Here is a 22292-nt window from a genome sequence, read left to right on the forward strand (position 1 = left end):
GTTTATACCGACGATTCCAACGGATTTACCATTCGATTTTAAACGTTTGCAATTTCCAGTACGTCCGGCCTTTGCGATGTCCATAAATAAATCTAAAAAAGTCCAGTCGTTGGAAGTTTGCGGAATAAACTTGGAGTTACCCTCTTTCGCGTATGGACAATTATACGTCGAGTGTTTGCGCGTCGGAAAACCGTCATCTTTGTTTATTTACGCACCACAAAAGAAAACAAAAAATATAGTTTATAACTGTGTGTGTGTCTGTAAATATCTAATTGAAAACTTATAAATATCCAGTATTTCAGGAAAACTGTTTAACTACAAAACTTAACTTATCAAAAATAATAATAAAAATTCATTCAAACCGAGCATTTTTTTATTAACTATAGATTATTAGGTCTTTTATTTATCGGTTGAGGCAGTACAAAGTCTGCCGGATCAGCTAGTATTAAATAAAATATTAATAAGGACGGATACAATATTACTTGTCCCGGCAACTTTTAAAATAAATAAATTTGAAGGTGTAAGGGATCGTCTCATAACATTGAAAAGCGGCCCAATAGATTACCGTAATGGTAATAAATAATCATTAGAAAGTTTAAAATATTTAAGTAAAGTGGCTACCGTAAAATGATTGTTTTAATTAATTTTATGGCTGTAATTAATAAACCATAAATAGTTTGACAAAAAAAAATTCAGCCTTGTTACGTGAAATACGTTTTTTTTGTTAACGACTTTAAATAGCTTCAAATCAAAATTCCGCATAATTCGCTTGTAATCTTTGCCTAACATGCAATAAATAATCAGCATTTTTTATCGGATACATATTAGATTCCCATCCTGTTCTGCTAAATTTGATATCGAATAGTTTCTCAAAAGGCAACATTAGCTTTAAGCAAAAACAATCAGTAAGCTCGAACAACACTAAAATTACAAACTTGTAATCTCACTAACACGACTTTCTCGTATCGCCCGAACCAAACAAAACCGAGCCACTAATAAAGGCCATCAGCATCAGCGACTTTCTTTTCTTTTCGTTAAGAAATAACAACGAAAAAAAAAGCAGCAACCATTGAGAGTTGCCCATCCTTTATGTTAAACATCTGCTCGTCTATTGAAGCGGTCACATTCAAATATTTTTGATACTGTTGCACATGCGATGCAGCGGTAAGACCGAAAAAAAACAGACTGGTTTTTGTGTACCCAGTCTGCATATTCATAAAGGACATTTCTTTGAGAGAATGCAAGCCGAAATATTTTTAAACTATTGTAAAGAAAAAATAGTAAACGTTATGAAATAAAGCGCAAACTGGTTATGTTTTCCGAAATGTAATTCGTTTCCTTCGAAATAATCCGGCTGAAATACAATGCGCCTGTGACAAAGTTTCTGTCAGTTTTCCAAACAACTGTTGAACTATATTTCGTAACCTTCATTTTGATTGGGTTAGTTTGGTTTTATCATAGAGAAAAAAAACCTAATACCAACACATCAGTTTGGGTTTATTAACAAGCATTCAACAATTAGTCCACAGAATAACAAATGTTATTGAAAAATCCTACGAAAAAAGTATGCTCAGCTATATTCTTAGATATAGCACAAGCCTTCGATAAAGTTTGGCATGGAGGCCTTGTTCATAAACTACAGAAAATGTTACCAAAACAACACATCGAACTATTAAAATTGTACATTACAACTTACTTTAGTACCTGTGATATATCACATATGGAGAATATTACGATGGCTACATTTGCTGATGATACTGCGATTATAGCTGTCGGAGACAATAGTGAAGAAGCTTCACGAAAATTATTACAGGCCAGTGACAATATAAATAATTGGATATAAGCTTGGAGAATAAAAGTTAAAGAAAGTAAATCTGTGCATGTGCAGTTCACCAACAATCAGACCGTAGAAGCACCAATAACATTAAATAATACTATCATTCCATGTAGCAACAATATTAAATATCTCGGAATTAATCTTGATAATAATAAATTTCGCTGGGAGGAACATATAAAGAAGAAAAGAAAAGAAAAGAAACTGGAATTGAAATATAGGAAAATGTACTGGCTATTTGGAAGAAAATCACAATTATCAGTACAGAATAAATTGCTATTATGTAAGTAAATACTGAAACCTATATGGACATAGGGAGTTCCATTATTGGGATGTTTTGCAAAAAGTCCTGAAAGGTATTGTAGGCGCACCCAAATACTATAGGACTGATTACCTACATTTAGACCTTCAGATACCCACAGTCAGTCAAGAAGCTAGTGTTAGCAGTATTCCATAGTTCTATTTTATGCGACCAAATATGCCCAAGTACTGATTGGTACAACATAACTTTGTTTGATGAGTTAATACTTTTGATATAATTTAAGTCCAAGTTGTTTTCATTTTCCATATGATTCTTCTAAGTTAGGCGTTGTTCTAAGTATATGCCAATGTATTTTATCAGCATCTGCCAGGGTGACAATTATTGATATTCACAGGAGATATTCACAGTTATATGGATTTTGTTTCAAATATTTTTATTCTCCAAGGTCAGAGCCACAACTGTATTTTATTCAGGTGTGCTTGGAAGTTCTTGGGTGCTGTTATTGGATCTTCATGTGATGCTAAGGCTGCCGTGTTGTCTCCATATGTAGCTATAGTAGTGATTTGTGAGGTCGGTAGAGCAGATGTATATAGGAAGTATAACATATGACCTAGTACCATTTTGATTGCCTAGTGGAGCTCCAGAATATATTATATAATTCAGTGTGTTCATCGCCTTTTTTAAGTATAATGATAATATAATATTTCTTTAATGCGTTTGTGATTTCTATTTCTATATCTATACATCTTAAATTTTCCGAAAGTAACTGTGTCGTAGATTTATACTCCAATGAAAATGTTTCGTGTCTGATGAATATACATTTGACGTGCATACATTATTTTTAGGCAGAGTTTTTACAAAGAGTTATTGGATGAAGATCCAACCTAAGTTCAAAATCAATTAGCAGAAATGTTAACGACTGATTACAAGTAATGTGGAAAATCCAAAAGATGGGAAGATGGATGTGATATAAATTGAATGACAAGCAAATGGAAAATCGAAAAGCCTGTAAAATGCTACAATGCTAATTGTACAACGCTCTGTGTTTGGTGGGATCACAGTAGCGTGGTATATTACGAACTGTTAAAACTTGGTGAATACTGATCGCTACCGAGAGAAATGATGAATTTGAACCATGCCTTGAATGAAAAACGTCCAGAATGGACCCGAAGACAAGATAAAGTGATTTTACAGCAGGATAATGCACCGTCTCATACAGCAAAACTAATCAAGAAGTATTGAAAGCACTTGGATGGGCATATTATTCCACTCACTGTACTCTTCAAACCTTAGCTAATCCGACAACCAACGTTTACATCAGTGAGACACATGCTTGCAGAATAGTACTTAGCCAATTTCGAAGAAGTTAGAAAATGGCTCGATGAATGGTTTGCTCAAAGGCCAAACATTTTTTTTATATTGTATCCAATGGCCAACAGTTTTTTTTTCTGAAAAATAAAACGGTACTGTATTTCCGGTACACCTGGAAATATTTAAATTTTTTTAATATATATTTTTGAATGTCTATTTAAATCTATCCAAGAGAGATGTTAATATTAATGATATTAAACCTTAATATATAATTAACATTAAATATTTTACATTTACTGGTTATATTTTTGAAATTTTGAAATTAGTTGATGTATTTTTACTATCCTAGCTGTATGTATTTTAAAATAACAAATGCATCATGCAAAAAATATAAATACGAATGTTAAAAATCGATCGTATCGTGATTAGCTCCGTGTGTTCACCACGAAAATACACAAAAACAAGCCGCATTGACGTTATCGATCGGTATTTTTTCGACCAAAAACTGACAATTCATGCATGTAAATCTATGTGATTGTGATCATTAATATTCAGGTGACACGCAATAACTCATTTGAAAATATTTCGATATCCATTCTCCAAATGAAATGTCTTTTACGAACATACAGGCCGAGCCGAACACAAAAACCGGTCGGATTTTTTTTGTTTTGTCAATTGTGTGGAACAATGTTAAAAATATTAAGAAATGACAGCGTCAGTTTTTTCTCAAGCTTATTTATTTTGTTGTTTTTTTAAATTTTATTTGGTTTCCTATTGCCATCTAGGGTTTATCTAGATTAATCCTAAATATGGGACTAGTTTAATGATCCCTAAAAACATTGGCTTTATCGAACTCATATACAGATCGAGATTCAAATTTGAATCTGTAGCAAAAATATCAAGTGACCTTTCTTTTAATTTTCATTAAAATCCACAACAAATATATATATATATATATATATATATATATATATATGTTTGTCAGAGTCCTTGAACCATCTCTATATATAGTATACTAAAGTCTTGAAAATAATTTTTGTAGTTGTACTAGCATAAATAACGGCAAATTATATGTTGGTCGTAATTATATGAGTAAAATGGAATTTTAATGAATAGCACATCTTATTTATTTATTTATCTTAAATATTTTAAAGTCTCGTTTTCACCAACGAGGGTTTATCTGAACTGGATATATAGTTTAGCGTGGGCTCCGAACCACGGTCCTCGACATTAACCCTACCGACCGGTCAGGTACCAACTTAGAGCTCATCCCAGAAGTCATACGGTCTTACCCAGCCTGGTTACTACTGGCGTGACTGGGATGGTTATTTCTTGTCCGATTTTCCACTATCGCCTATAAATATATGTACATTTAAAGTCACAAACATAAAGTACATCTATGCCCATCAGGATTCGAACCCGCGACTATCGCAAAAGTAGGAGGACTGTCCTGTCGACTTGACCGGCTTCGTTAGGCCAGATTTTATTTCTCATAGCAGATATCCGCTTCTGAATTTTTAAATACGTACACCTTATATAGATTCGTATGATCTTGTTTTAGTCTTTACATTTCTTGAACTGTATAAGAATGAGATATTTCTCGAATAATGTCACCAATTTTTACTTTAAGCTGGTCCGAAAGGTTACAGCACAGTTTATAGTAGCAGTTTATTGTTTTACCTGTTTGTAATTAATCTGTAAAGGAAATTATGATGAGCGCCACCTTCTGATAATGATAACATAGCAAATACTACCTAATTAAAGCATAGATCTAGCTGTTATATCAACGGGAAGTAGTTTTCAGAGATTTTTTAGGCTAATTTTATGTTCACATTATTTGCTTGCTGAAATAACATAATTATTATTGATTTAATAGAGAAAATTTGATAGAGCTAATTACCAAAATACGTGCGTAAGGTACGAATTATTAATAGAATTTATGAGTTAATTCTAAAATAGTTAATTATAAGTTTATAAGTTATTAGTATTATTATTTTGTAACAAATATTGCTATCAAATAAATGGATATTTAAGTTAAATAATATTTTTAGCAAACTATAACGAAAGAAAACTACACACCATATATGCGAAAATATACATTAAATTATTATCATTCCAATGAAATTAACCAGAAATTGATTAGCAAAATGTAAGTATAATAGAGAACATTTTAAAATGTCAATAAACACGTTGTAAAAAACTTGCGATAAAAAGAGTTTCTGATCATAATTCATGAAGCTGATCAGAACGCTCAAAATGTATTGTTCATGGAACAAATCAAAAAGAAAATTCGTATCAAATCTGGAAACAATTTGGCATTTATTCAGAAAGGAAATTAACAGGTAACATATAATTTACTATAAATAAGAAAAGGCCACAATGATATTAATATTACAAGGAAAAATTAAAACAAATTTACCAAATTCAGTTTATTGGAAAGTCAACCAAAGCAATTTATTAATAAGATATTTTCAGGAAATGTAAAACTTATTTTTATTACGAAAAAATTTGAAAATTAAGTACTATGTTTAATATATTATATGCACTTACCAATATATAATAGAATAAATAATAGGGAGTTCTTACCTGAAAAAAAAAACCACATCGTTAGTTATCATATAGTTTTAAATCATATCTATAAATAATTGTAATTTATATATATATCCTGACCTGATCTGTATAGGGGTTTTGTTTATATTAGAATAGGATTGAACTGACAGCATAGTACATACGGTCGCTTCAGTTAGTCGTAATTTTTTTCGTTAACATTTTTGTAACCCGAAGCGTTTTATAACTGGCGCAGTCTGTAGGATTTCGGGGAGATCATAACCAGATGAATTATCAAGAAAAGAAGACAAGTTGACGTAGGATTTCCTATCGTTCAGCAGCTCGAAGCATTCTCTCGTGTGGTTAAGAGGACTTCGGACAGAAATATCGCAGCTGAACTTGTATTGATTAGATTGAAGGTGCTCAAAGACCCCCAGCCATAAGCCATAAAAATAGAAAACATACATGCTTAGTAAAATAGTAATTACTATAGTATTACTCTTTTTAGTCAAATGCACGTTTCGACTGTTTTGCTCAATTCGTGATGTCAGACGAAGATGTACGAACGAAGAGTTGTGAGAGAGGAAAGAACGGAGATAATTGCTTGGGGCAGTTAATTTTATATGTGCTTATATTTTCCAACGGTAGTACAAATGAGAGGGAGATATAGGAAAATACTGAATACTATTAACATGCAATTAATAATTTCATTTTAAACGAAGTAGAATTACTACTTTAATATTATGTTATAAATATATTATAAATTTATAATTCATATTCATATTATTTCATATGAATAATTTTTTTCATATTATAAATATAGTGTTTATTTATTATATAGTATTTTTTACTAAATATTGTATAAATATACTATTTATTACTATATTTATATTCAAATATTCTGTAATTTGTTCTGTGGATTTGTAAAAAAGAATGGATTTTTTATGGTATGGAATAATACCTTACAAATGTTTTATCGAATTTTAGTATGTTAATTGGTATTTTCAAATAATATACTATAATAAATATAGACAATACAATAGAACTTAAACAAAACCTAAAAAACCTAAAGATGTACAATAACCATAAATACTAAATAAGAATTAAACATATAGCTAATCATAGAAGAAAGCTAATTCACCACTCAATTAAAAATGGTGGCACAATAACTACTACAGTTATATTTTAAATAAAGTAAATGCTTTATTTATTATTGAATGGATTTTTTTTTAACAAAAATCGACAGAGTAATCCAAATATTACCTATTATGGCCATAAAAACAGTTAAAAGTATTTTACTATTTACTATTCACAATTTTAATCTTTTTACCCTATTACATTAACAATCTGAAAAATATCGATCCAAAATGCTCCTATATTAATATAATATATTGTTATTTACAAACAAATTACCAAAAAAATCATAAAGCTATATATATATATATTATATATGAACCTATGTAAGCATAAATTGAGTACATTTTTGTCAAGGTCGCGGCTAGGACGTCAGAGCCAGAACGTTAAGAATCAGTCGAATGACACTAGTAGAATCAAAACTAGTAACTAAAAGTACACGACTGAAACAGTCAATAGTAAATAGTAACAAAATCAGTCGGACCGAAAATATCGACTGAAAAGAGTGGGCTGAGACAGTCACTGGTAAAAAGTAGTAAAATCAGTCTGACCAAAAATAGCGACTGAAGTAGTCGATAGTAAAAAGTAGTCAATTAATAAACAGTCGATGGTCGATTTCAGTCGATAGTTCCCAACACTAATATAGAGACACTCATAAATAATGGAACTACTACTGTTCTAACAAAAGTTGTTCAAACAGGACAAATACAGGAGGGGGAAATTATATAACTTGTATATAAGTATAAAGTAAGTTAAAATAGTGATATTAAACCAGTATAAAGTTCTGGAAATTTCATTATTTTGCTGAAGTTCCTTTGGTAGGGTGCGCATTTAACGACGTTGAAGTACTCTTTCTAAAGATATATATTAAGAACTAGTATTATTCCAATAATCCATAACAACTTGTTATATTGTGGAATGGATTATTTTCAAGAAAAGCAACCGAAAGTTTATAGCTGTATTCAAACGTTCATGTTTAAAACATGTTTTGTTTATATAACACAGTCAGTGATATAAGTATAAAGTATTTCAACATCAAATAAACTGACAGATAACCAAGCCTTTACATCTAACAGTTCAAAATATATGTTACAGAATAATAAAATAACAATATTAAAAAGCAATTTTTATTAATACTATTTAATAGTGACCTTGCAAGATTTTCAGATTAAAATTCAAGGCTTTCTCCTCCGGTTTTATCGAAGGTCTTTTCTTGGTGGCGATATTCTAATTAAAGCAACGCAACTAGCCTTGACTAGTATCTGAATTCAGCTAGAGCCATTTTTCAGAAGCCAACCGCTCAAATATGACACACGTTTACGTGCATTGATAGAAAATAATTAGATATAAATTAAGATCAGGCAATTCACCTTGATATTTTCTATTATAACAGTGTAAACAACATTTTTTTTATTATACATAAACTCATTTGCAATTCAAAAATAATGGCGACTGTTCAAAGAGCAAAGATCAAAGAGTATTGCTTTTTTTTTCGAATTCGTATAAATTCGTTTGACGAAAAAAATATGGACACGAAAACTAAAAACGAGTTTTAAAATATTTGGATGACATATTCATTTGTAAAAAAAATTAGTACCAGTTCACTTTGATCCGAATATTCTACACACATATTATTTTTTAATTATTTTGGGTTTTTATATACTAAACTATCTCTCATTACTTCTTTATTAAAAGTTTTTCTACCAGCACTGTTTAATGTAATTTTTTTATATATTTTTTAAAGTCCCCTTTTACCAACTATGGGTTTATCTGAACTGGGCCGAAAGTTTAACGTGGGCTCCGAACCACGGTCCTCAGCATTAAGCCTACCGACTGGCGAGTGACCAACTTTAGAAATCATCCCGGAAGATATCCGGTCTTACCCAGCCTGGTTACTGGCGTGACTGGTATCATTTTCCTTGTCGGATTTTACAATCACAAACATAAATTTACGACCGTGTCCCAGCAGGATTCTGGACCGTCCCATCGCCTCTACCACAGAGCTACCAAGCTGGCAAAATGTATTTTTTAAAATTTTATTGTATTTTTATTTTTAGTCTTCTCTTTACCACTAATATTATTATTATATTTTCCGCTACTGATAGTGGCACAGTCGCGGCTACTGGTGCGAAAATAACGCTAAACTTTTTCATAGCTAATGCTTGAGAGATTCCCTTCTATATTATCTATGTCTTTTGTTCCAGTATCATTTCAGTACGTAGTACCCACCCGTTGTTGCATTTTTTGTTAATTTTATTTCTAGATTAGTTTATACAATTATTTATTACTCAACCAAGAAATGCATAGCGACAATATGCGTGTAAAGTAATTTAGTAACGTTAATTTTGTAGATCGCTAAGGAATAAAAGCTAAATAATATGAAAACACTGAGCAATATGACTTAGTTTCGGTAAGTGCGATATGCGAAAAGGACTGCCGAGTAGGGTACTGCTGCATATCACAAATATGTTTAAACTTATATAATTGCCAGTACCCAGTAAAATAAGTTCAAAGGTATAGTATTTAAACACATTCATGTTGTCTGTTTTCTACATGAGAGCAGCAGTCCTCCCACAGATATGTACAAATGACAGCAAATATTTGGTTGGAATCGGTGAAGATTACTGTATGGTATAGATTATTAGGTAATGAAGAATTTGGATATAATTCTTTAAAAAGTGAATTGTTAAACTGCCATCGAATATTTGGTAGAAGAATGATGAAAGTCGGCGCTGTTAGGAATGGAAAATATGTTTAAATTTATATAACTGAAAGGACCCAGTAAAATAATTTTAAAGATAGAGTGTGTTTGGAATTGGTGAAGATTACTGTATACTTTAAATTATTAGGTAATGAAAAAATTGTCTATGATGCGTTGGAAAGAATTGTTAAACTGGCATTGAACTATTTAGTGGATTAATAATGAATGTGGTACCGATCAACTTGAAGAATCAAAATGTCTCATACACGTACGAATGAAATCGATAAAACGTCACATTGTATGCCGTATATATTTTAGCTAACGGTGATCTAATTAACAAACATGCTCCAGTTGTCATTAACATATCTGTAATTAAATATGACATTGCGGCGTACTGTACGACCCGATGCGAATGCCCACATTCCAAAAAACCTATTAGAGTGACGTTTATTACTACGGCGTTTTAAATAAAATGGCACTTCAAAGAGAACGCATGCAAACTTTCCTACGCCGTCGAACTCAATAAGCTAATCCGAGAGGCCTGCGCAAACTGGACCTTCAAGATTCGCGATGTGGGTCCCTACCACCAACCGTTGGCATTGAACCCACTTACCTAGAGAATGTTCGAATAGGCGATACGTATAAATAACAGCGAGGCGCAGACGCTACAATAATGGGATATTTTCAAAAGATGCGACATTATGTGGGCCGACGAATTAACAGCGTCCCGACAAGTTTAAATCAACAAAACGAGATTATTTTTGCAGACAACTGAATACGATTGAATGTTCTTCCTACAAATTTAGAATATGAAGGTTTAGTTTGGTTTTAGTAGAACCAAAATTCGATTACTTAAAATAATTACTTATAACAACTAACAGGTTAATTGCAAAGCCACCGGCCTGACACATAGATAGCACTACTAGAATTAAATCCATTAATTTTTTAGTTAGCCCTAACCTTCAAATGATGCGTGTATACATTTTACAGCTGTCGGATCATTAGTTTGTGAATTATAGCATTTCGAGTGAAGCAACTTTTGGTATACTGAAAAAAAAATGGATAAAAAGGAATTTCGCGTGTTGATAAAATATTGCTTTTTGGAGAGAAAAAATACAGTTGAAGCAAAAACTTGGCTTGATGCCGAGTTTCCGGACACTGCCACAGGAAAATCAACCATCAAGGATTGGTATGCTAAGTTTAGACGTGGTGAAAGGAGCACCGAAGATGGTGAACGCAGTGGAAGACGGTAGGAAGGACGGTCATTCGAGTGAACAGCACACGATGAAGCCGCTCCAAAGCGCGGGAAACTGCAACAGTCGGCTAGTAAGGTTATACGGTGTGTATTTTGGGATGCGCATGGAATAATTTCCATTGACTACCTGGAAAAAGGAAGAACCATCAACAGCGACTATTACATAGCGTTATTGGGCCGTTTTAAGGACGAAATCGTCGAAAAACGGCCGCATTTGAAGAAAAAGAAAATGCTGCTTAAGCAAGACATTGCACCGTGTCACAAGTCAGTGAAAACGATGGCAAAAATCCATGAATTGGCCTTCGAATTGCTATCTCGTCCACCGTATTCTCAAGATCTGGCCCCCTTCGACTCCTGTTCTCAGATATCAACCGAAACTGGGGCCTATTTTGGAGCAAAGGACAAATCGTACTAAAGTATTAGTACTTAAGTATTGAGAATGCCTCTGCATTCGAGACTCTACAGAACTAAATGGTATTTTCGACCACCCAAATCTTTAATGTTTTAGAATTTTCTTTTCTGTAAATCGCTTTCCAAAGGTAATGCCCATTTTTTCTTCAAAAAGTCCATCATCGTCTCTCTCAAGTTGAAGAAATGTTTTAACATGTTGTCTCTAGAAAACCCTCAGCAGTGTTCAGTTTCATCTCGACATATTTTCTTAATTCTTCTTAAAATACAAATATAATGGGTTTGTCCAAAGCAACCCAAAAACCAGATAAACCTTTCAGAAAAAAATTAAATTAAATTTTTGTAAACGCAGACGATAAATCAATAGTTACATTAACATGCAAATGGACTATTTATGGTTCTAGTGTTCATATGGTGGGATTAGAGGTTTAGTGTGTTACTGTTAAAACTGAATGAAAACATTTTCAGATATAGTGCTTTCTGACTCCCTCGTATTCAGATAATTGCGATATGAGGTAATGGATGAACAATAATTGCATCGCTGTCAAACTAATATCATCATGTCAGTACAATATAGCCAGAAAACGGGAAAAAATTACAGAAATATATAGAAAATAATCGGATAAATATATGTTGCATCAATTTTTTTCCTATAAATAAATATTTAATGTAAAAATATGATAAAAATATGTAAAGGATCTAATAATATTGTACACCACTTTTGATAATAGAGCCTTAAATTTTTATCTCGGTAACCTTTTGTAGATATGAAAGTTGAACGAAACTACAGAAAAACCTATCATAAATCAGATACTGGAAAAATATAAGGCTATGGAACTTCCATAAAATGTTGCTATAAAAATAAAGGGTTATATAAATTTCAGCCAGTTATTTTGTTATGTTAAATAATATAACATGATTCTTTTGTTCCATTAAAAGTTTATGACATGAATGGAATGATACCATCATTAACCGTCTAACTAGCAATATTAAATGATAATCTATATGTGATAAGGAAAATGGACGGAGAAAATACTGTCCGACATTATAAATGGTGAAGTAGAGAGTTTTTTATGATCATGTTAACAGGTGCAGTGAGTACCTCGATGGTTAATGTTGACCAGTCATGCGATGATGACACCGATTACCGTTTCTCGCTAATTGCACCAGAAGTCAAACGTTATTCCGCAGCTAGTTCATGGTTTATTTATCGAAATGCCATACATTTAGTATTAGAATACAATACCGCGCATGTAATATTATTTTAATTGTTAATAAAATATTTTACCAGTTGAATATTAATGGTGATCGTCCAGTGGTCAGAACCGTAATTCATTCGAGTCAATTAAGTTGTCTATGTGATGGTACTGATACCTGAGGTACTTAGAGTCCATGCGAGGAAGTTTTGTACGTACGTCATCCAAATTTGTGACGCGAAAACGACGCAATGTTGCCGTGTCAATTCATGAGTTTTAGTTCGGTTTGGCTTTGACGTGCATCAAAATTCCATCTAAATAAAATAATTAAACAAAATACTGTTATCAAATATAATTTACTTTAACATTATAGTAAATCTAATGCATTATAATATGGAAGGACTTAAAACTACAATTAAGTACACAGTTATAATAGTTTGTAGGTTAGGGTTGTGTTTGATTATACTTACATTGAACTGTTTTTCATAACACCTTTGAGTTAGAGCTCCAGACGCGCTTTTTATGCAGTTGTATCCCATAGAGGCTTAATCTACCTAATTAACAACTGTATATCCAAGTAATGGTTGAATTGAAAAGTCCCCGGCCTGACACATAGATGGTTCTACTAAAATTAAATCCATGTGTCTTTTAGTTAGCCCTAGTCGGATCATTGGTTTGTGAATTATGGCATTTTATGTGAAGCAGCTTTTGTTATTGTGAAGAAAATTGATAAAAAGGAATTTCGCGTGTTGATAAAATATTGCTTTTTGAAAATCAACCACCAAGGATCGGTATGCTAAGTTTGAACGTGGTGAAATGAGCGCCGAAGCCGGTGAATGCAGTGGACGCCCAAAAGAGATTGTTACCGACGAAAACATTCAAAAAAGCCACAAAATGATTTTGAATTACCGTAAATTGAAATTGAATCAAATAGCAGACACCCTCAAGATATCAACTGAACGTGTACATCATATTATTCACGAATATTAGGGTATGAGAAAGTGCTGTGTAAAGTAGATGCCATGCGAGCTAACTTTTGACCAAAAACAACGACGAGTTGATGATTCGGAGCAATGTTTGAAAATGATGAAGCGTAATAAACCCGAGTTTTTGCATCGATATGTGACAATGGATGAAACATGGCTCCATCACTTCACTTCGAAGTCCAATCGACAGACATCCGAGTGGTCTGCACACGATGAACCCGCTCCAAAGCGTGGGAAAACGCAACAGGTTATGGCGTCTGTATTTTGAGATACACATAGAATAATTTTCATTGACTACCTTGTAAAAGACGGGACCATCAACAACAGACCGTTTGAAGGACGAAATTGCCGAAGAACGGCCGCATTCGAAGGAAAAGAAAGTGCTGTTACACCAAGACAGTGCGCCGTGTCGCAAGTCAGTGAAAAGGATCGCAAAAATCCATGGATTGGGCTTCGAATTGCTTCCTAATCCATCGTGTTTTCCAGATCTGGCCTCCAGCAACTATTTCCTGTTCTAAGATTTCAAAAGAATGCTCGCTGGGAAGAAATTTTCGTCGAATGAAAAGTTGATCGTCGAAACTGAGGCCTATTTTGAAGCATAGGACAAATCGTACTATAAAAATGGTATTGAAAAGTCGGAGGGTCACTATAATCAGTGTATCACCCTTGAAGGGAAATATGTTGAATAAAAAAAAGTAATTTTGCCAAAAAAATTAGTTTGCTCTGTTAATACCCGTATACATCTTTTTTGGGAAAACTAGACTTAATCACTGCATTCCTTAATTCCTTAATGCATTTGCTAAAAACGCATATAATCTTAATGCATTTAATCAAATGCTCATGTATATTCTGAACAATTAAACATATATCTGTGCACATAAATATTTTATACCCTACAATAAGATTTCCTACAGTTATCATATATTTATTATATACTCTCCTTTACTTGATTCCACTCTTATTACCCTCTTTTAGGAATTGGCAGCATTTAACGCTTCTGCCAATTATTATTGTGTTATGTATGGGTTTTTTTGTTATATCAGAAAGTTCTTTGTCTTCTTTAAAGGTTAAAAGCGTGTTCGCTGTAAGTTTCTACCACAGCTTTTTCCTTTTGAGTAAATAAGTACCGCATTGTGGCCAAATTTCGGTCACGCGGCAATCACTAGTGATTATAAAGTTTGAACATATTATTGCCAAGGATCAAAATATTTAAAAAACGCCGTAAACTCCGAAACGTACTAACAATCTAAACAAAATCAAGTCAGTACACCTTATATTTATCAAATATATGCTATAAATAACGCTTCAGCAATAACAAATTTATAGATAACGCAAATATCAAGGGATTATAGCAAAAATTGCAAGAAGGACTGAACGGAGTGTGTAATTAAAACATCTCGACACCATCGTCGGTTCCCTGCCGCAATTAGCAACTGACAGTAACCTGTGTCATCGTCGCATGACTGCCCGACATTTACCATCGGGCTGCTGCTCGGCTCGGCCAACTACACGACCATAAAAAAATACACATCACGTTAGAAACGCGCAACGCCTAATAATAAATACAAACGTAAAAATGGCCGCGGCGTTAAGATATCGTCGGATCAAATTTATGAACGGTCACGACGGTTCGAGGCTCATATCTCCAACCCCTAAATTAAAATAATTTCTTTCTGCTGGCTTTTTTCCGAGCGCCAGCGGACGACGGGAGGTCTGAAAAGTATCGCGGCATTTATAAGCCGCGAAAGATACATATATAACCGGACTACTATAAACGACGTAAACTTGTATTTTCTGCGTCCCTGTTCGTTGGCAAATATAGATCATGGTTACGCTGACATTTACATTTTAATGCCACTATTATTTCACTATCGTTCGCTCGGCGATACCGTTTCTCGCTCAGTTTCGTTTCATTAAAGAGAACTTTTGCTTGCTCCGGTTTCGTTCTGAGTTTTTCGTTTGAATTTTGCATTCCTCGTAGATCTAATTGGGCTACAATGTAAATCAATTATGTTTGATGTCAGACTATATTAAAATTACTAATTGGTGATACGATTTTATTTGTATGGATAAGGGATTGACAGAGTAATATTCACAAAACCTGAGAGATACGCAATATTTATTTATGGTCTGCCAGAAAGTCAACACCGTTCTTTTCCGAAAAAAAACTACATCATTCTCAAGAAAATGGGAAAATATAATAAACTCAACCATTAACAATTACGTGTGTGTTCCCAAAAAACTTTACGCCCTTTTGGAAAAACTATTTTTCGATTATTTTCTAATTACTTCGAAATTGGCAAAGTGCTGCTCTGTCAGAGAGCGATGCCATTCATGCGAAAAGTTGATAGGCATCCTTATAATGGTGCTTCATCCATCGTGTTGTAAATTTCCTTTAACGTGTCTTCGAGCTCATTCTGGACGTTATTTGATCAATGTATGGTTCAAAATTATTACTAGTTGTCGGTAGCAATCTCTGTTAACTGTTTCATCAGGTTTCAATAGTTCATAGTACACCATGTCACTTTGGCCTTATCAAGCAGAGAGCACTGTCTTGCGACCAAAATGATTTGGCCTTGTAGTCGATCGGTTTCGCCACGTGATAACCGGAGTTTTTGGGCTTAACCTTTTAAGGAGGATCTTCCCATCTTTTACATTTTCCCTATTGCTCGTAATCGGTTGATAATCATTTCTTGGGTCACATTTAATGCGTCTGCCAATTGTTTCTGAGTTTGGGTTGGGTCTTGATCCAATAACCCTTGCAGTCTGAAGATCTGCCACAACGTTCTTTGTCTTACACATCGAAACCAATGCTTTTGAATTTTCGAAACAGCGCTTCACATATTTTTAAGGTTAGAGCATGCTGCCCGCAAGTTTCCACCAGCAAACGATGACTTTCAGCGTGTTTTTCTTTTGTGCGTGAAATTCTTCGCGGAATAGATTATCAGACTAGCTGCATAGTTTCGAACGGTTAATGCGATAATGGGATAGAATATAGACCCCAAATATCTTGGCGTGTGTCTAAATTGTGGTCTAACCTGGAAGAAGCATATATTTTTTTAACAGAAAATGGTACGTAGCATATCACTACACGCAAATTATATAGGCTATTATAGGCATTACTTTTCTTGTTTCATCAAAACATGATAAAATATCATTTTTGAAGAGAAATAGTGGGCAGAATCAAATTTTAACTAACTGGGACATAAAAGTACCGCACCAAAAGTGGAATTCAATATATTTCAGTATTATTTACCTTATTTTACAATAAATTATCGATATGTACGGTAAGATTTCAGTAAGCTTCAGCAGAATACTTTTTTTATATACAATATCGTTTATCATTTAGGTTTATATTCTATTTATTTGATCCAGGTCTACTTTTGTTAGCAAATTGAATTATTTCATAGTATCACTGTTCTTACATCTTAGCAAAATGCGGTCTAATTTGTTTTTCTCCGAATTTCACATTCTTTGGCCTTCACTCTCAATAAATTCTAGCTACATCTTAACTATAAAATAAACTTAAAATAAGTATTAAAATATATTGTATATGTTTAAAATAAATACATAGTTATTACCAGTTACTACAATTTTTACTGCTATTCTTGATAGACAAACCTCATTAATGACTAGACTACTGAATATGTTGATACCGATTCGTTGAAAATGATATGTTATAAATTTGGCAGCTGACATTCCCACTATAAATAAAATTGATGCTGTTTGGATTTTGTAATTTTCAAAAAAAAATATAACCTTACATTCTGCACTTACCCTTGTTCTTCCATATTTTAAAACCAAGAACAACAACAATTTAATTATTATTGCTATAGAATTATTAATGTAGCACATAATCTAAATATTCTAGATTTATTTGTTGTTTTGACTAGATCGACTGTACCGATCGACTTGGGAAGAATGTACCGCCATTAGAAAAGGAGACAATATAGTTTATTCCTTTCTATGGTCTATTCTATGCAGGATCTGGAGATGGTTGTGAAGTAACGCATCCTATGAGAATGGCTTCAATGGTATTAACGGAAATTTAAAAGCATAATAAAACTATAACATTAGTAGTTAAGAACTAATACATATTAGTCAGTCATGCTAATGTCAATCATCCTAACAATTGCTAATTAGCAATAATAAATATAGTACTTAGAAATACTCTACACAAAATTAACCATTAAAAAACTGCAGTTTTTCCATTACCCGTTACACCTTTAATATTAATGATTTGGATAAGCCTTGAATTGAATTTTGCTTTCATAAGATTTTCTCACAGTTTCTAATTCTCGCCATTTCGAATTGTACAGTTCCAAAGTTTTGTCTTTTAAACGATGCGAACTATATAAAAATCTTATGTATATTGATGACCTTACCTAACGCTTCTCGAATCTGCAACAACAGCTTAATCACTATTTGCAAGCAAATAGTGGCGTTTTATTTTGATTTCTAGAAAAATTACTATTCTCCTAGTCGGTTACATTACTACTTAAGAATTCTGTGACACCTATGTGGCACACAGAGATAGGAATAAGAAATCACACGCACATATCTTACCATATATATCTCTATAAATCTAGTGGCCTTGCTAGGTCCAACTGGATATTTACACAAATTTAGACTGAATATGTTTAGGACCATAAATAGCCTTAGATGCGTATAGCTGCTGGTTCAATAGTTACGTTCAAATTGTGTTAACTGATCTAATAGATTGACTACCAACTTAATTCTTACCAGTTGTGTCTACAATTACCTAACAGTTTTTGTAACATATTTCATTAAACAAATATGCAATATTATGATTTGCTACATATGTCATTTTATTCTAGATGTATTAACATAAACTACATGTTACCTTTCGCCAAAATAACAGCGTTATATATTTATAATTTTTTGAAAATGTCGAGTTTTGTGTCCAAAAACGTACATTTTCGGCACAAATTTCTTCAGACAATTCAGAAACTTAATTAAAAAAATTAAAATATTCAAAAGACGGCATGGGATGAATTGAATAACAGGTAAAAGGATTCATTCTTCATGAAGTAGTAAAAGATGAGTGAAAATGGATTTAATTCGAACATTTCAAAACGAAAATCATGGTTGTCACCTGGCGAAGCCGGTCCATGGACTGTAAGGTCAAATCACTTTATTCGCAAGATCATGTTCCGTATCTTCTAGGATCAGATTAGTGATGTATATAATGATGAAACCTGAAGAAAGGGTTAATAGTAATCGCTACCGACAACAAATTGTCAATTTGAACTGTGAGTTGATTGACAAACCTCCGTATTGTGGGCAATGGCTTCATAATACATGATAAGGTGATTTTATAGCATGACTTTTACAGCAAAGCCAGTCAAAAACCGGTTGAAATTATTATTATTATTATTTTTTATTACTCTTCGTGAGTACACAATCTGCCCTATTGGCAATAAATATTTCTTCTGTTTATATTATATATACATGGCATGTAGAAAATCACTTCATTAAGCAATCTTCTGTATAAAATATTATCTTAATTGATTAGTCTTATTCTAATGCTTATTCTAAACTCTACATATGTCCAGTAATCAGATCAGGTGGTGTTAAACGTTTTAGTCTACGCACTTCACTATCACGTCGCATATTTAGCTGATTAGCGAGTACATTGGGATGCACTGACACTCTTTCGAAGTACTTCACACAAACACGTTGGATTACACTCGTTATAGGTTCTAGAGGAATATCGCGTTGTATCACTTTATTTGAAATATAGTACGGAGCATCAACAATGGCACGCAACACCTTATTTTGGAACCGTTGAATGATGGATATATTAGATTTGCTAGCGGTACCCCATAGTTGAATTCAATATGTCCAAATGGGCTTAAGTATATACTCATACAGCAATACCTTGTTATCTAATGATAACTTGGATTTGCGCCCAATGAGCCAATACATTTGATATAATTTTAGTCCTAGTTGTTTCCGTTTAGAGAGTATGTGCTTCTTCCAGGTTAGGCGTCGATCTAAATGCGTACCAAGATATTTAACATGCTCTGCTTGGGGGAGTTGACGATGATTGATATTCACTGGTGGACATGTTCTTCTACGGAGGGTAGACATTATATGCGTGGATTTTGATTCAGTGGCTTTAATGCGCCATGTCTTCAACCATAATTGTATTTGCTCCAGGTGGGTTTGTAGGTTTATTGATGCTGTGACTAGATCTTCATGGGATGCTAAGATTGCTGTATCGTCTGCATATGTTACCACAGTAGTTATTTTTGTGGTGGACAGATCAGCCGTATACAGAAGATACAGTACTGGACCCAGTACACTACCTTGCGGAACTCCTGAATATATGGAATTTAATTCGGTATGTTCATCGCCTTGATTTACAATAAAATGTCTGTCAGTGCGATACGATTTTAGTAGCTGATAGTCCGGATGAGGGAGAAGTTTCTTTAGTTTAACCTGCAAGCCCGTATGCCATACTTTGTCAAAAGCCTGAGATATGTCTAGGAAAGCAGCCGAACAATATCTTTTGGCATTTAGGTCAGCGTTTATTTGGTTTACATGAAATTATTTAAGCGAGAAATTGTATCACAACCGCTGTACTCTCTAGCTGGCTACATTCGACTACCATTTTTCTTATCGTACACGAACTTGCGGAGTTGATCATAAAATATGGATCGATGAATGGTTCAACTGATAGAAAAATCTGTATATTTGGAATGGCATCCATAAATTGCTAAAAATGAGTTATATAAAATCAAATACCTAGAATTTTGAATAAATACTAATTTCGAAGTAAAACAGTAAAAAGATAACAGTGGTTATGTAATTTTTATATATATAAAAATTGTTTAAGGTTGTTAAAATGTAGTACCGTAAGCACTCTGAACTAAATCGTCATGGTAGGTAAATACTAATTGAATTTAATACGTTTAATATAACCAATGAATAATAACTATAGTTAAAAAAAATGAAAATATAAGCGTCCAAATAATTTTCCAACACGACATTCCTGCGTCTATAAAAAAATCTACACAAAATATACATGACATATGAAAACCAGCGTATATACCAGCCATTTATATTTTTAACAACTACTCAAATTGGCCTGGTATCATAATTTTTTACTGTTATTTTTCGAAAATAAACTCACTTCGTGAACGAGAATTTTTTTTAACCATGATTCCATATGAGAATAGACATTACTTTGAATGCATTGTTCAATTTTTATGAAGAAAGACTCTATGTTCCAAAAATATCTTTAAAGCCTATTCGTACAATCCATTATATATATATATATATATATATATATATATATATATATATATATATAGTAGTATTTTTATATTCTATTATAGTAAATGCTTTTAATCACAGCACAATTTTTATTGTTTATATTATATAGCACATTATTATATATATTACACACATTAATATATGTATATATATATATATATATATATATATATATATATATATATATATATATATATATAATATATATATGTATATATATATACATGTATATATATATATATATATATATATAATATATATATGTATATATATATATATATATATATATATATATATATATATATATATATATTAGTAGTTTTTTTATATTCTATTATAGTAAATGCTTTCAATCACAGCACAATTTTTAAGGTTTTCTTTGCATGATAGAACTTATTATGCTAATTTTAAATAAAAATAAATATAAAACAGAAATAAAATTATTAGATCTATATTACAAGGTGTATATCAGATATATATAGCATATTATATATAGATGTGTAAACATAATTACATAATTAGTGCTACAGTGAATTCTATATAAGTTAAACAATATGGTTAGTTACCAAACCAAAATTAATCTCTGGTGACTTCTCCTATACAGTTTTGATCTAAAGTTTTGACACTATATCATTTCTAAAAGAAATAGGACTTCGGACAAAATATGTAGCTCGGTTTTCTCTCTTCAGTCATCTTCAAAACGTAACTGCATGTTTTACGATCCCTATTTCCCTATTTTTAAGTCCCTATTTTTCATAAAAATATTACGATGATATAAATAACCCTTGAAATATGCATTGAAACTTGATTGAATATTAGGTGTTTGATATATTTTATCAGCGATATTTGTTAATGAAGATGTAATGTATCACTATAAATATCTGATAGACAACCAACCAACAAGCTATCTTTTATTCGATTATTTTGACTTTATCTACATGATCTGATAATTTTTCAATAAGTATTATTCAATTTATTTGTTGTTTTATTTAAAGAAATTAGCTGCCAATCCACATAAGAACTTTTATAGGGCTTTCATTGCTGCCTGCTTAAAAATCATTTTTCTGTAGTCTATTGTGACTGTGACGATAATCTTAAGTGTAAAAAGTCATAAGTTAATTCAGAACAGTCCTCAACATCAACACCACAGCTAATAGTTCACGACCATAAAATCTTGCTGTGTATATGATGGGACCTCTAGTATATTACAAGTTGCCACAACAGAATGAGATTGTTAGTGCAGATGTCTATAGACTTTACTTGAATAAACTAAATGACGTATTGTTGCAAAAGAAGCTAGCAACATCGAATAAGAGACGCAAATATGATACAAAAGGATCAGCAGTTACAGTCCGA

At 32.5% G+C, this 22292-nt stretch overlaps 1 protein-coding gene across 7 annotated transcripts in view; it reads right to left on the reverse strand.

Annotated features, from left to right (window-relative positions):
- The window catches only part of Eip93F (Ecdysone-induced protein 93F), a 414251-nt gene that overhangs the window by 320227 nt on the left and 71732 nt on the right, over nucleotides 1–22292 (reverse strand). The gene's annotated exons all lie outside the window — the stretch shown is intronic.

Source organism: Rhynchophorus ferrugineus, unplaced genomic scaffold, assembly GCF_030347505.1.
Source record: "Rhynchophorus ferrugineus isolate W39M unplaced genomic scaffold, kcgeb_rfMv2 rfM2, whole genome shotgun sequence".
NCBI lineage: Eukaryota > Metazoa > Arthropoda > Insecta > Coleoptera > Curculionidae > Rhynchophorus > Rhynchophorus ferrugineus.